Source organism: Microcaecilia unicolor, chromosome 4 (genome assembly GCF_901765095.1).
Source record: "Microcaecilia unicolor chromosome 4, aMicUni1.1, whole genome shotgun sequence".
Taxonomy (NCBI): Eukaryota; Metazoa; Chordata; class Amphibia; order Gymnophiona; family Siphonopidae; genus Microcaecilia; species Microcaecilia unicolor.
In genome coordinates, this window is record NC_044034.1 from 248,305,733 (window position 1) to 248,319,666 (window position 13,934).

A 13,934-nucleotide genomic window follows, 5' to 3' on the forward strand; every position below is an offset into this window, starting at 1 on the left:
AGTTCCCCAGGACCAAAGTCCACCACCCTAACCACTAGGCCACTCCTCCAGCTAAGCAGAAGAGCATAGGTCAGAAGTTCCAAGTTGGAGGTGAAGAGCAGAGGACGAAAGCAGAGGACGAAAGGAGTGGACCTCATACATGACCCAAAAACAGTAGCAGACAACAGATGAGACCTGGCAGTTGAAAGTGAAATGATTTGTTATGGAATGGATCATTGTATTGACCATTTCTCCTATATTAGGTCCCCGCTGGAAAGCGAACACCAGCTTCTCAGGAAAACATGAATTCATGTCATAAGAGGTGGCCTTGCATTAGAAACAGTTTGAACATATAAAGATTAGTGTTACTATATTAAAATTTATGGAAATCTTAATTGAGAATATAAAAACTAAAAATTTAAAATCATTAAAAAATTATAAAAGTAAATGGTTAAGTTGATGAAGAATTTGGCCAGTGCTGAGTCAAAGTTTATGCTCATGGGCCATTTATTTCTAATGTAGATACAATGGTATTTCATTGGCATTGAGTGAATTTTAGCAAAGGCACAGCTCCAACAACAGAATACAAACCTATAGGGTAAGAATCTGTTATATTACAATTTCAAAATGTAATTATATACAGAAGGCAAGAATATTTCATGGAAACCTTTAGAACAAGGGCTTGTGCATGCTATAAGGCTGGAGGGGGTAGACTTAGGAATAAAGTAAAATTTCTTCAAACAAAAGGAGTAATATAACGTTAACATAATGTCTTATAATCTGCCACTGACCTTTCAGTTCTATGCAGATAAAGATTCTGGTTATAACCAGGAAATATAGTATCAAGACAAACATCATTAACCATTAAAATCCCTAAACCAATATTCAGAATATATAAAACAATCATACAACCAACCTCACTAGTCTCTAGATTTTAAAACAAATTTTCAAAATAAGCTAGTTAGTTGTAACCAAGCATCTAAAATGTCTAATCTGAAGCAGACAGTAAAAAAATTCAAAACATCTTTATCCAATCTTGCAGCTTGGAAAGAGTACATTATCCAGTAACTTTACTCTCTTCACCCTTTAAAGAAGAAGCAAACAAGTTAATAGTTCTCGTAGTTTTCATTGAAGTTGGAGAGAAAATTATTTAAAAGGTACATTGGAGCCAGACGAAAGACCTTATATTTACTATACAAACAAAAATTAAACACACTCTGGCATGTCTTGGAAGTATCTTCCAATTCATATTGTGGTGACAAAAGCATAATAGGAATTTTAAAGAGAAGGATAACAACACAGGAAGGGAAAGCCTGGCATCCAATAGGGTCTGAAGCAAGACCATCACAGAGACAGAGAGGGATAAGGGGAAATGGGACTTGATATACCACCTTTCTGAGGTTTTTGCGACTACATTCAAAGCGGTTTACATGTATTCAGGTACTTATTTGTACCAGGGGCAATGGAGGGTTAAGTGACTTGCCCAGAGTCACAGGGAGCTGCAGTGGGAATTGAACTCAGTTCCCCAGGATCAAAGTCCACGGCACTAACCACTAGGCTACTCCTCCTCCTTAGATCACATCAGGAGGGCAAGAAAGGAAGCAGCAGAGGAAACTTTCCCTGCAATGGCACACTGGGGAGCAGGACTCTCTTCTATGGTATGCTGGGGGGGGGGGGGGGGGGGGGGGGGGAGGAGAAGCTCTCCCTCTGATGTTGTTTTCAAGTGGTCCTCTGTGTAGGAACAGTAGCATCACTGAAGGACTAGTCAGCTATGAAAATAAAGTTTTCATATGCTAAGCTGGATTTATTTCCACCACTAACAAAACAGTTGTGTCTGGATACACTAGTGCAACATGACAGCAGCCATGATCTGAAGTACTACATTAATTAAGGAAATATTAAATTTTCATCACTCAAATTGGAGCGTTCATAGCTCTAGGTTTCGTATATCTACATAGAACTATCAAGACCCACATTAAGTAGCCACAATACTTAACGTTCTACCTCCAATAATCTGTTTTCACTTTAGTTTCTACAAGGAAGGAAAGCAGCAAAGGAACCATATCCAGCACAAAAACAGTTTCCTCAAGGAGATAAGAACACTAGATACTGCACAATTATTAATTACAAGCTCCACACATAGTTCATAGTTCACATTTGATATATTGCCAATCATAAAATATCTAAGCAGTTTACAATAGCATAGATAAAAAGAAAGAACAGTAGCAAGGAGAACAACAAAAAGGGAAGGATGCAGTAGAAATCCTAGACTACAATACTGCATAAAATCAATAAGTAATCATTAAAATTATTAAATAATAATAATAATAATAGCATAACATACAAAAAGAAGGAGAGGATATAGGAAAGTAGTGGAACAAATTCACAAGAGATAGTCCAGATGATCTTACGATAGAAACCTAACCCACTATATGCAGAAACGTACTTAATCAGGGGGAAATGCCTTTGTGAAGTAATACGTTTCATGCCCTGCTTTAATTTTTGAGAAGTTTCTAGTCAAATATCCAGTGGTAATTGATTCCAGAGTGTAGGGGCAACAACCTTAAAGCAAGACAAACAGGCCATATCAAACTTAATTATGAAATGGGAAATAACAGATTATGGTGGGCCAAGTATAAAATACTAAAAGGGGCATAGGGAATAAGTGCATTGCTAAGAAAAGAGAGAATACCATGGAAAGAAATCCTGATGACCAACCATTAGAAATCTTAAGAGGGATTCAATATTTATTTATTTTATTTGCTGCATTTATATTCCACATTTTCCAACCTAATTGCAGGCTCAATGTGGCTTACAATATAATACCTTAATCCTAATAGGGGATATATATATATATACAGTGGGGGAAATAAGTATTTGATCCCTTGCTGATTTTGTAAGTTTGCCCACTGACAAAGACATGAGCAGCCCATAATTGAAGGGTAGGTTATTGGTAACAGTGAGAGATAGCACATCACAAATTAAATCCGGAAAATCACATTGTGGAAAGTATATGAATTTATTTGCATTCTGCAGAGGGAAATAAGTATTTAATCCCTCTGGCAAACAAGACCTAATACTTGGTGGCAAAACCCTTGTTGGCAAGCACAGCGGTCAGACGTCTTCTGTAGTTGATGATGAGGTTTGCACACATGTCAGGAGGAATTTTGGTCCACTCCTCTTTGCAGATCATCTCTAAATCATTAAGAGTTCTGGGCTGTCGCTTGGCAACTCGCATCTTCAGCTCCCTCCATAAGTTTTCAATGGGATTAAGGTCTGGTGACTGGCTAGGCCACTCCATGACCCTAATGTGCTTCTTCCTGAGCCACTCCTTTGTTGCCTTGGCTGTATGTTTTGGGTCATTGTCGTGCTGGAAGACCCAGCCACGACCCATTTTTAAGGCCCTGGCGGAGGGAAGGAGGTTGTCACTCAGAATTGTACGGTACATGGCCCCATCCATTCTCCCATTGATGCGGTGAAGTAGTCCTGTGCCCTTAGCAGAGAAACACCCCCAAAACATAACATTTCCACCTCCATGCTTGACAGTGGGGACGGTGTTCTTTGGGTCATAGGCAGCATTTCTCTTCCTCCAAACACGGCGAGTTGAGTTCATGCCAAAGAGCTCAATTTTTGTCTCATCTGACCACAGCACCTTCTCCCAATCACTCTCGGCATCATCCAGGTGTTCACTGGCAAACTTCAGACGGGCCGTCACATGTGCCTTCCGGAGCAGGGGGACCTTGCGGGCACTGCAGGATTGCAATCCGTTATGTCGTAATGTGTACCAATGGTTTTCGTGGTGACAGTGGTCCCAGCTGCCTTGAGATCATTGACAAGTTCCCCCCTTGTAGTTGTAGGCTGATTTCTAACCTTCCTCATGATCAAGGATACCCCACGAGGTGAGATTTTGCGTGGAGCCCCAGATCTTTGTCGATTGACAGTCATTTTGTACTTCTTCCATTTTCTTACTATGGCACCAACAGTTGTCTCCTTCTCGCCCAGCGTCTTACTGATGGTTTTGTAGCCCATTCCAGCCTTGTGCAGGTGTATGATCTTGTCCCTGACATCCTTAGACAGCTCCTTGCTCTTGGCCATTTTGTAGAGGTTAGAGTCTGACTGATTCACTGAGTCTGTGGACAGGTGTCTTTCATACAGGTGACCATTGCCGACAGCTGTCTGTCATGCAGGTAACGAGTTGATTTGGAGCATCTACCTGGTCTGAAGGGCCAGATCTCTTACTGGTTGGTGGGGGATCAAATACTTATTTCCCTCTGCAGAATGCAAATAAATTCATATACTTTCCACAATGTGATTTTCCGGATTTAATTTGTGATGTGCTATCTCTCACTGTTACCAATAACCTACCCTTCAATTATGGGCTGCTCATGTCTTTGTCAGTGGGCAAACTTACAAAATCAGCAAGGGATCAAATACTTATTTCCCCCACTGTATATATATATAATAAAAGGTACCTAAAACAACAACAAAACAGTACTCCTGTTCTATATAAATTACAAAATCTTTATTAGTGAAAACAAGTCAGTGCATTAAAAGAATTACTAAATAATATCCCTGCAACTCACTCACACTGCCATCCACACCAAACGTATACCCTGATCACATATGTAAATCCCACAAAGAACATTAAACATAAGCAAATTAGCTGTGCATCCAAATTTGCATGTACAATTTTGAGCACCGTATATAGAATTGGGGGGGGGGGGGGGGGGGGGGGGGGGTCAGTACACAACTGTCAGAGGCCATACATGTAGGTCATTATCCCAACAAAATCTATCAGGAAACCATAAACATGAGCATGGGTGGGAGAAAGCTTGGCTTGAGTCAAAGTGTGAATCAGAGAGAAAATTTGGTAATTTTAAGTCTTTTCCTAATCCTTTGATGCATATATAAAAGTACCCAATTGGTGTCGCATCATAAAGAACAGATGGAGCCAATCTTAGTTTATCTTGTTTGTAAGGATTTATTACTTATTAAGAATAGTTGGACAGTAAGTTCTTAAGAGCCCTAGAATAAAATCAGGGTTTAACTTGGACCTGTGGACATGGCATTATCTAGTCATTTTATCTTTTAGGTTATTTCCTCCAATAGCCTGTGAACTTGGCTGCCTGTTTAAGGATTTTCTTTACGTGATCGAATGCTACTGCCAAATAGCCTCTTTCATTTTTTGTATGTATTCAGAGTAAATTAAAACTTCTCAGATGTCTCTAACCAGAAACCGACTTTTGAAATGACAGGATTTTTTTTTTTTTTTTTGGGGGGGGGGGGGGGCTTTCTGGACTGATGTGGTTGAAATTTCAGTGCTTGATTGTTGATGGGTTACAATTTTGCTTCATACCGTATATAACCTTTCATACATGATTTAGGGTTGCAAACATGGCAAAACTGAATATAGAATATTGTTATGAAGAATCTACAGAAACTGGGAGAGAGCCACTTGCACTAAGTCTATAAACAGTTAGAAGGCTGCAAGCAGTGAGTCCAAGTATTCTAAGAAGAAGAGTGGAGCCCAGATGTATCCAGAAGGAAGGGAAGGACCTAAGATTTTTAGACAAGAAGGAAGGGGGGAGTGAATGGATTCTTAGCACTTAAGGCTGCATATAGTATGTTTTATGAACACAGAAACATCAGGAAATTCAGAACAATGGTCACTCTGTCAGTCATTACTCAGCACCGCACAGCGTAGTGATACACAACTTTCTGATAAATGTGCTATTTCTTGAAAAATAGACATACAGAGTTCTCAAAGCTGAAGTGCAATACTGTCTTTATGCCGTCTTCATACTGACAATATGAGGAATCGCAACCTGTAACATTCTGTTTTTGCTGACATTTTAAAACCCAAGTATTATCTACAGCATATATTTCTTCATATAGATTTTCAAGATTTTGTGATGTAAGTTTTGTCTTTTCTGGCGATACCACATTACTATGCAGTCACTGAGGGGTTAATTCTATATAGTGTGACATAAGTTACATGCTAATTAGACACCTAATTTGGATGGGCTGGAGTGGGGCTTTGATGACAACTTCAAAGCACATACCCCCCCCCCCATCTCCTCCAAGCCTCACAGGCAAAAGGGAAGTTAACTGGGGGTTGTGTAACTTTAAGTAGGTGTAAATGTTGATTGGTAACATTTCCACATCTATAATGTATTGCCATTCTAGGACTGAAATACGAAACATCTTATGCAGCCGGCTTCTCCTACATAAGCGCACAACTATGGAATGGGCTCCCAAAAGCTGTGAAAACAATCCACCACCACTTGAACTTCAGGAAATCACTAAAAACCTACCTCTTCACGCTGGGATTCCAAGATGGCGTTGTGAATGGACGCACCTGTGTTAGCTCCTGGAAGTTGCTCTGTTTGTAGGTCCTCTACGGCACCTCTGTCGCCTCATTAAGCATGGGAAAAGTGAAGGAACATCCCTCAGCTCCTGTGACTTCTTCAGCGACGAGGCAGACAACTTTGCAATTTTTCAGACAGCAACCAGGTCCTCAGGGCTTTTCGACCCCCTCTGCAACTCTCCGCACTTCGGTGTCGATTGAGAATGGAAACGGGGCTTCCCTGAGCTCCATGGAACAAGTTGCTCCACCCCAGCCTGGAGGGGAGTTGCTGGCAGCTCTGACAGGGAAGGAAGCCGAAGGGGCTCAGCCCGACCTGTTTGAGGGAGTGTCTGCAGTAATGGAGGCTGAATCTCAACTATTGCTACAATCAGCTTCAAAGGTATTGCCTCAGGATATAGTTTCTAAACTTGCTTGTGTTGAAGATCAACCTCACCCTTCTCCAGCCATTAGTGGTGTGAATAGACCAGCAACTGTGACATTAGAGTCACTATGGGATATGGTTTACAGCATTCACACTTCTATGCAAACTACTTTAAAAGTGAACACTTCTGACATAAAGACTCTTTCTGAGGCTGCTTCAGCAAACCTTAGATTTGGAGACTGTGAATACTAAAATTCAAGAAATGGGATCTGTAGAAACGGCTTTGGTTAAGGATAATAATTTCCTACATAAAAGATTGGAGTACCTAGAAAACCAGACTAGAAGATTAAACCTCAGGTTTCTTAATTTTCCCAAATCGCCTTTAATTTCCCCTTTGGACATGGTTAAAAAATATATGATTGATATACTTGGAATGGATAAGGACTCACTGCCTCCCCTTACTCGGGCTTATTACATCAGGAGTGGTGGAGTGGTGGAAGAAAATCCCCCGATAGCAGGGGAAGGAATGGATCTTACTTCTTTCCTTGAAAGTTCATTGGAGATAATTACTCAGAGGTTGACTTGCTTGTTACTTTTGTGCTGGAGCCTGATAGGAATGCCGTATTAAGGCTTTCCTTGAGACACTTAGAAAATCTGTGTTTGGGCTCAAAAATTCGTATTTTTCCTGATCTCTCAAGGCCTACACAGATGAGCCGGAGGACCTTTCTGGAACTCCGCCCTAGGGTGGTGGCACTGGGAGCAACTTTTATATTACGTTTTCCTTGTTATTGTAATGTAATGCTTGAGGGTAAACAGTTTCAATTTGTAGACCCAAAACAGTTAAAACAATTTCTAGATGCTAGAGTGGAATTGAATGTTGTGTGCCCTCCCTAAATGCAGGCTGGGGTCTGAACCAGAGGTTGCAACCATTAGTCCTTAATTATTGCTATATGTTTTACTTTAAATTCTAAATTCTTGGATTCCAAAATTTCCTAAACTTGTGGACAGAAAGGCTGTTAATGATATTTCTCTTTTGTATAAATGCCGATTGCATATTCACGTATTGTGATGATATATGGAAATATATGAATAAAGAAATAATTTTAAAAAAAAACCTACCTCTTCAAAAAGGCCTACCCAACGATCCCAGGTAACCCTCTTCACCTACCAACACAGCATGACTATGATCGAACAGGAGATCACGCAATCTTCATCCATTCCGACCCTCCACTTATACCTCATATGATCACTATACAACTTTGTATTTGTTATCCACCGACTGGGCAAACGCCTCTGACGGTACTATGTAAGCCACGTTGAGCCTGCAAATAGGTGGGAAAATGTGGGGTACAAATGCAACATATAAATAAATAAACCCTAAATTACAGTTTCTTCAGTCTCTGTGTATCATCAGAGCACAGTCTCAATAAAGATCAGTCAATGAGCCCTAAAAAAACAAGGGCACACTAAACCCAGTTCTTAATAATTGTAGCAAATGTTGAACATTGCTGATCTTTGTATCCAACAAGTTCTCAAGTGAAGAAAGAAAAAAAAGCTCCACTGTAATATAAAGCCACTGTTCTCATCCCTGTGATTAAAAAACCACAGAGAAGCACTGGGAATTGCAAAGTCACACAAATCTTCTGTGATCCTCCTGCACACGATCAAACCTTTAAATTAAAGGCAAAGAATGCTTCAGGTAAGTGGGAGGCTTCCACGGATAAGTAAATTAAACCCACATAGTTTAATTTACTTATCCCTGGACGCCTCCCACTTACCTGAAGCATTCTTTGGCTGCCTTTAAAGGTTTGATCGTGTGCAGGAGGATCACAGAAGATTTGTGTGACTTTGCAATTCCCAGTACTTCTCTGTGGTTTTTTAATCACAGGGATGAGAACAGTGGCTTTATATTGCAGTGGAATTTTTTTTCTTTCTTCACTTGACAACTTGGATACAAAGATCAGCAATGTTCAACATTTGCTACAATTATTAAGAACTGGGTTTAGTGTGCCCTTGTTTTTTTAGGGCTCACTGACTGATCTTTATTGAGACTGTGCTCTGATAATACACAGAGACTGAAGAAACTGCAATTTAGGGTTTATGTTTAATGTTCTTTGTGGGATTTACATATGTGATCAGGGTATAAGTTTGGTGTGAATGGCAGTGTGAGTGAGTTGCAGGGATATTATTTAGTAATTCTTTTAATGCACTGACTTGTTTTCAACTAATAAAGATTTTGTAATTTATATAGAACAGGAGTACTGTTTGTTGTTGATGTTTCCAATATAATACAACAATAATCACATTGATGGAATAAGAAAATCAGAATATAGATAACAGATAAGGTGCATAAGGATATCATGGCAATCATATTAACGGAATAAGAATTTCAGAATTGTTGCAATTAAGGTGCATAAGAAAATTATGTATGATAAAAAGTGGATAAATAGGTAAAAATGTAAATGATATCAGGACAAAATATAATGTTCAGTAATTAGGGTGTAAATTAAAATAGACAAATTAGAAAAGTTCCATTATAATTGTATCCCTATGTTTGCCTCAATGCCATTATAACAAATACAATGCCATGCCACCTAGCATAGGATGGGTAAAATAAGAACAATTCTTCAACCAGACTCACACCTGACTGGGGACAACCCTGAGCACAAAACTTGAGCCCAGAATGCTATTCCAAAAGAAGAAATCATGTATTATCCATTTTTCTCACAGCCAAAAAATGGTTCATGGTTTAACATTTCTAGTCCATCTTCATCCAAAGCTGATCACAATAAACCACACAATAAAAAAAAAAAAGCAACAACAAAAACTAAACACACCAAATGGTAACAATTGTGCAACTCCTCCCGTCCACCGCCCCATGCTACCAAAAGAAAAAAGCTTCCCCCCACCCCACCCCCTTCAAACACAAAAAAATTAGCTGCTATCACAAAGATGTCATTCATCTTACCACACACAAATAACCAAATGCAACCTTTCAATTATGTTTCTTAAACCGCACCGGATCTGTCATTCGTCATAATAGCTTTTTCATTTTCTTCCCTGCTAAGTTGATTCTTAGGTCTGTACGTATGACCTACCTTGTAAAAAAAAAAAAAACCCTTAAATATATTGGCTCTCTATTAGGTAAATCACAGGTAGATCAGACATAACGGACCTAAGGGTCAAAGCAGCATTACTTTATTAGACAGTCTACAGATGGGAGTATGACAGCAGGAAACCAGAATGCAGAAATAAGCAGTCGCTCGCACGCACTCGACTGCCCTCACGCCGAGCACCACACGCGACTGGGGGGGGGGGCACCTTTCCTCCGTGGTCTACCCCCCCCTCTCTCTTCTACTCTCCTCACTGTCCTCAGTCCAGCATGTCTTCCCCCCCCCCCTCCTCCTCCTCCCCGTCCGCGATACGGCACCTCTCCCTCAATCTCAAGCATAGCATTCCATTCCATCTTCAAACTCATACCTGAGGTCGCCCACTGAATTCCTTCTCCGGTGCCCCCTCTAGCGCAACTCCTCTTCCTCGTCTGCGTTCCGCCCTGCTGCTGCCGGAAAAATAGGAAGTTACGTCAGAGAAGGGCAAGAGACGCCGGAGAAAGGAAGAAGTTGCGTCACAGGAGAACGAGACGCTTTAGGAGAAGAGTTGCGGGGCTTATAGTTAACCATAAGTTGGAAAGGAGGGGGGAGGGGAGCTTCAGAACGAGGGAGAGATGCTGGACTAGGGCAGAAGGATGGGTTGATAGAGGAAGATACCAAATGGAGACAAGGGGGAGGGGGGCGTGTGTGAGTTCAGTGTCTGACGTCGATACCTCGGGCCGGCTTCGACCTCATCAGTTTCTGTGATTGGGGGGGGGGGGGGGGGGGGGGGCTGCGTGGAGGAAGGATGCAGCATGCATCCATTCTCATACACGCTAAGCTACCCAGTTCCAGGCTGGAAATATTTAAGCAGTTCTGGTTTTAAACTTATATCCCAAAGCAACTAGGATTTGCAGCACTGATTTAAACGGGCAGGATCAGGCACTACAAGTCCCCTAATGCACCTGCATGGGGTGATCAGAAATCCAGGACTTAAACAAAATCTCCAGCCTGAAATTGGGTAACTTGGCATCTGTGCATTCTTGGAAATCTCTAAGGAGAGTGCTCTCGTCCTCTTCCAAGCCACAGTTTGTCATTGGTCTTGCCTTTGTCCAGTAAAGGGCGTCTCCTAGATTCTTGCATTGCAGTGTGTGAGTCATATTCTACATGAGGAAATGGTTTTTGTAAAAATGTGTTTACGTAGTAGGATGGAGAGGCTTGATTGGGCAGTGGGAGATAACTCTGGTGAATAGGGGAGGAAGGGATGCGAATGGTTGGAAGCAGGGATGACTGTCCCACTGGATATGGGGTACTGTGATGGATAACTGGGATAACATGGTTCCTCTAAGAATTATCTTGGAATGTTGGAGGCATTTCTTCTTTACTGAAACATGAAATTCTCCAAGCACGGAATAGAAAAAAAAACCCCTTCAATAGCAGGCCTGCAGGAGACTAATTTGAGCTCTGAGGAGCATGGGAAACTTAACAAGAGTTGGGTCTGCAATATAGGCTCCTGCAGTCGCTAAGAAGGCAGGGATAGTGATAATGTTCCGGAAAGGTCTTATGGTGGAACAACATAAAATTATTGTAGACCCGGGTGGGAGAGGTATATCATTGCCCATATCACCCTCTCTTCCCATCCCACCTCCAACAACCCTCCTCAAATCCATGCAGCATCTCTCCCTCCCATCCCATCCCCAGAAATTCTCCCTGTCTCTAACCCCACACCCCAAGCAGCATCTCTCCCTCTAAATCCAACAATTAACCCCTCCCCCATATGCAGCACCTTGTTCCTTCCCATCCCTCCCCTCCACCCCCATGCTTTTCTCTGCAGCACCTCTTTCCTTTCCTTCTCTCCCCTTGACCCCCATGCATTTCTCTGCCAGCGAGAATCGCCCCCTGCCCTCATCCACTTTCAGTGAAGGTAGATAGGGGCAGGGTAGTGATTCTCGCTGGCAGAGAAATGTCCTTCGCAAAGATTTCTGTCAAACGGTTACTGCTGGCAGAAAAGGTCCTTCACAAAAGTTTCTGTCAAAGAGTTACTGCTGGCAGCAGCAGCAGCAATTCTCAGACACTGCCTGCGTGTTGCGAACCCGGAAGCCTCCCCTCTCTGAAGTGTTCCACGCAGGCAAAAAAAAAGAGGAAGAGTCGAGTGGGGGTGGCAGTACACAGCAGCAGAGAGGAGGCTTCCAGGTTAGCCGTGGGCAGCATGTCAGAATCGCTGCCGCAGGTAACCCTTTCATAGAAATATTTGTGAGGGGAGGGTGGGAGATGCAGGACCACCAGAGCTCAGCCTGCTCTCCCTATGCCGGCGCTTGCAAGAATACAGAGCTGCTAGGTGGGCCTGAGCCCAAATTGATGGCTACGCCCCTGATTTACACGCACCACTTTGCAGAATATGCTTAGTGAGTAGTAAGCATAAATTCTAATTGCTAATTGCTTAACAATTATCAGCACTGATTAGCTTGTTAACTAAGTTATTCACATTGTTATGGAATACGCTTCAATTTCCGGAAATCTCAGCGCAATATATAGAATAAGACGGAATATGCAAGCTGAGGTTGCACCGTGGAGTGACGCAGAGGCATTATAACATTCTTTATCTTATTTTGTATCCCTTTCTGAATAATTCCTAACATTCTGTTTGCTTTTCTGGCCACCACCAAACACTGAGCAGAAAATATCAATGTATTGTGCACAGAGACACCTAGATCTTTTTTTTGGATGATGACTCCTAATATGGAACCTAGCATCAAGTAACCATGATTTGGACTCTCCTTCCCAATGTGCATCACTTGCATTTGTCCTTATTAAATTTCATCTGCCATTAGAATGCTCAGTTTTGTAATGTCTTCTTGTAATTTCTCACAATCTTTTTGTAATTTAACAATGAATAACTGTGTCCATAGGCGTAGTTTGACAGTTCCATTTGGGGGAGCAAAGTGTGGGCTGTGACACATTAGCATATTCATTTGCAGATATTTATTTATTTTTATTATTACATTTATATCCCACATTTTCCCACTGATTGCAGGCTCAAAGTGGCTTACATAGATCTGTAGTAAGGCTACAGTGCAAGAAAAAAAAACAATTATACAAATTGAGAATAAGATAGGAAATAATTAAACAGCAATAGGCAAGAGGTAATAACAGGTAATTAGTGTCCTTGGATCTTATTAATGGTAAGAGATTCAAGTTGAGTTGAACCTGGGGAACAAGCCTTCTTAAACAATACTGATTTCGGGGGTCACGTGATGCTGTGAACAACAGCAGACGCACCTGGGATCGCTGCGAGGCCCGAACTCCCCCAAACACCTTGAAATTCGACGTTAAGCACCCAGATCGAGAGAGAAACGGCGCAGAACGGTCCGAGAATTTATGGACAAATTTTTGACCAACTCGCAAACGCTGATGGCTGCTAAACCACCTCGCAGAAGCGCGGACAAAACAAAATCGGGAGATGACAAAATGGCGCCTAACTCACCACCCAGGTCGGCCCAGGCAAATCTTACAGCGGAGCTGACGGAAGCCGTAGTTAAAGCATTAGACCCCCGGCTACAGCAGCTTTCCGAGCAAATTGCAGGAATTGCACAGTCCACAGCAGATCTACACTGGCGCACCGGAGAGCTCGAGTGCAGAGTTTTGGACGCGGAAGACACGCTGCAGGAGTACAAAGATAAAGTGGACGGCATGGAGGCCATAATTAAAGCTCAGCATGATAAAATGGAGGAGCAGGAGAACAGGGCGAGGAGAGACAATCTCAGGTTTGTCGGCTTCCCGGAGTCGTTAGTGGAGGCGTCGCTGGCAAAGACCTTGGAGACCTGGCTAATCGCGCATTTCCCTGAGGTGGCCATACAAGAGGAGATAACAATGGACAGAGTACATCGAGTGGGCCCGGTGAGATCGGACGCCTCGAAACCCAGAGTTGTAATAGCAAAATTTCATAGATATGCTCAAAAGGCACAGCTCCTAAATTCTTTTAAAGCTAAATGAGAGTCTGTGAAGTACGAGGGGCAACAAATCAGGATGTTCCAGGACTACTCGGTGGAACTTGCATCCAAGAGGAGGGCATTTTCAACTATATCTGCTGCTGCTGCTGTTTGTTTTTTTTTGTACCCCGCGCTTTCCCACTCATGGC

The 13,934-nt window shown here is 42.0% G+C and overlaps 1 protein-coding gene across 4 annotated transcripts in view; it reads right to left on the minus strand.

Annotated features, from left to right (window-relative positions):
* Positions 1-10,398, minus strand: part of INPP4A (inositol polyphosphate-4-phosphatase type I A) — a 349,368-nt gene extending 338,970 nt beyond the window's left edge. For all 4 annotated transcript variants that reach the window (XM_030201389.1, XM_030201388.1, XM_030201387.1 and 1 more), the window contains exon 1: positions 10,188-10,398. The gene's annotated coding sequence lies outside the window, so the exon portion shown is untranslated. The remainder of the gene's footprint in view (positions 1-10,187) is intronic.
* Between the last annotated feature and the right edge of the window lie 3,536 nt (positions 10,399-13,934).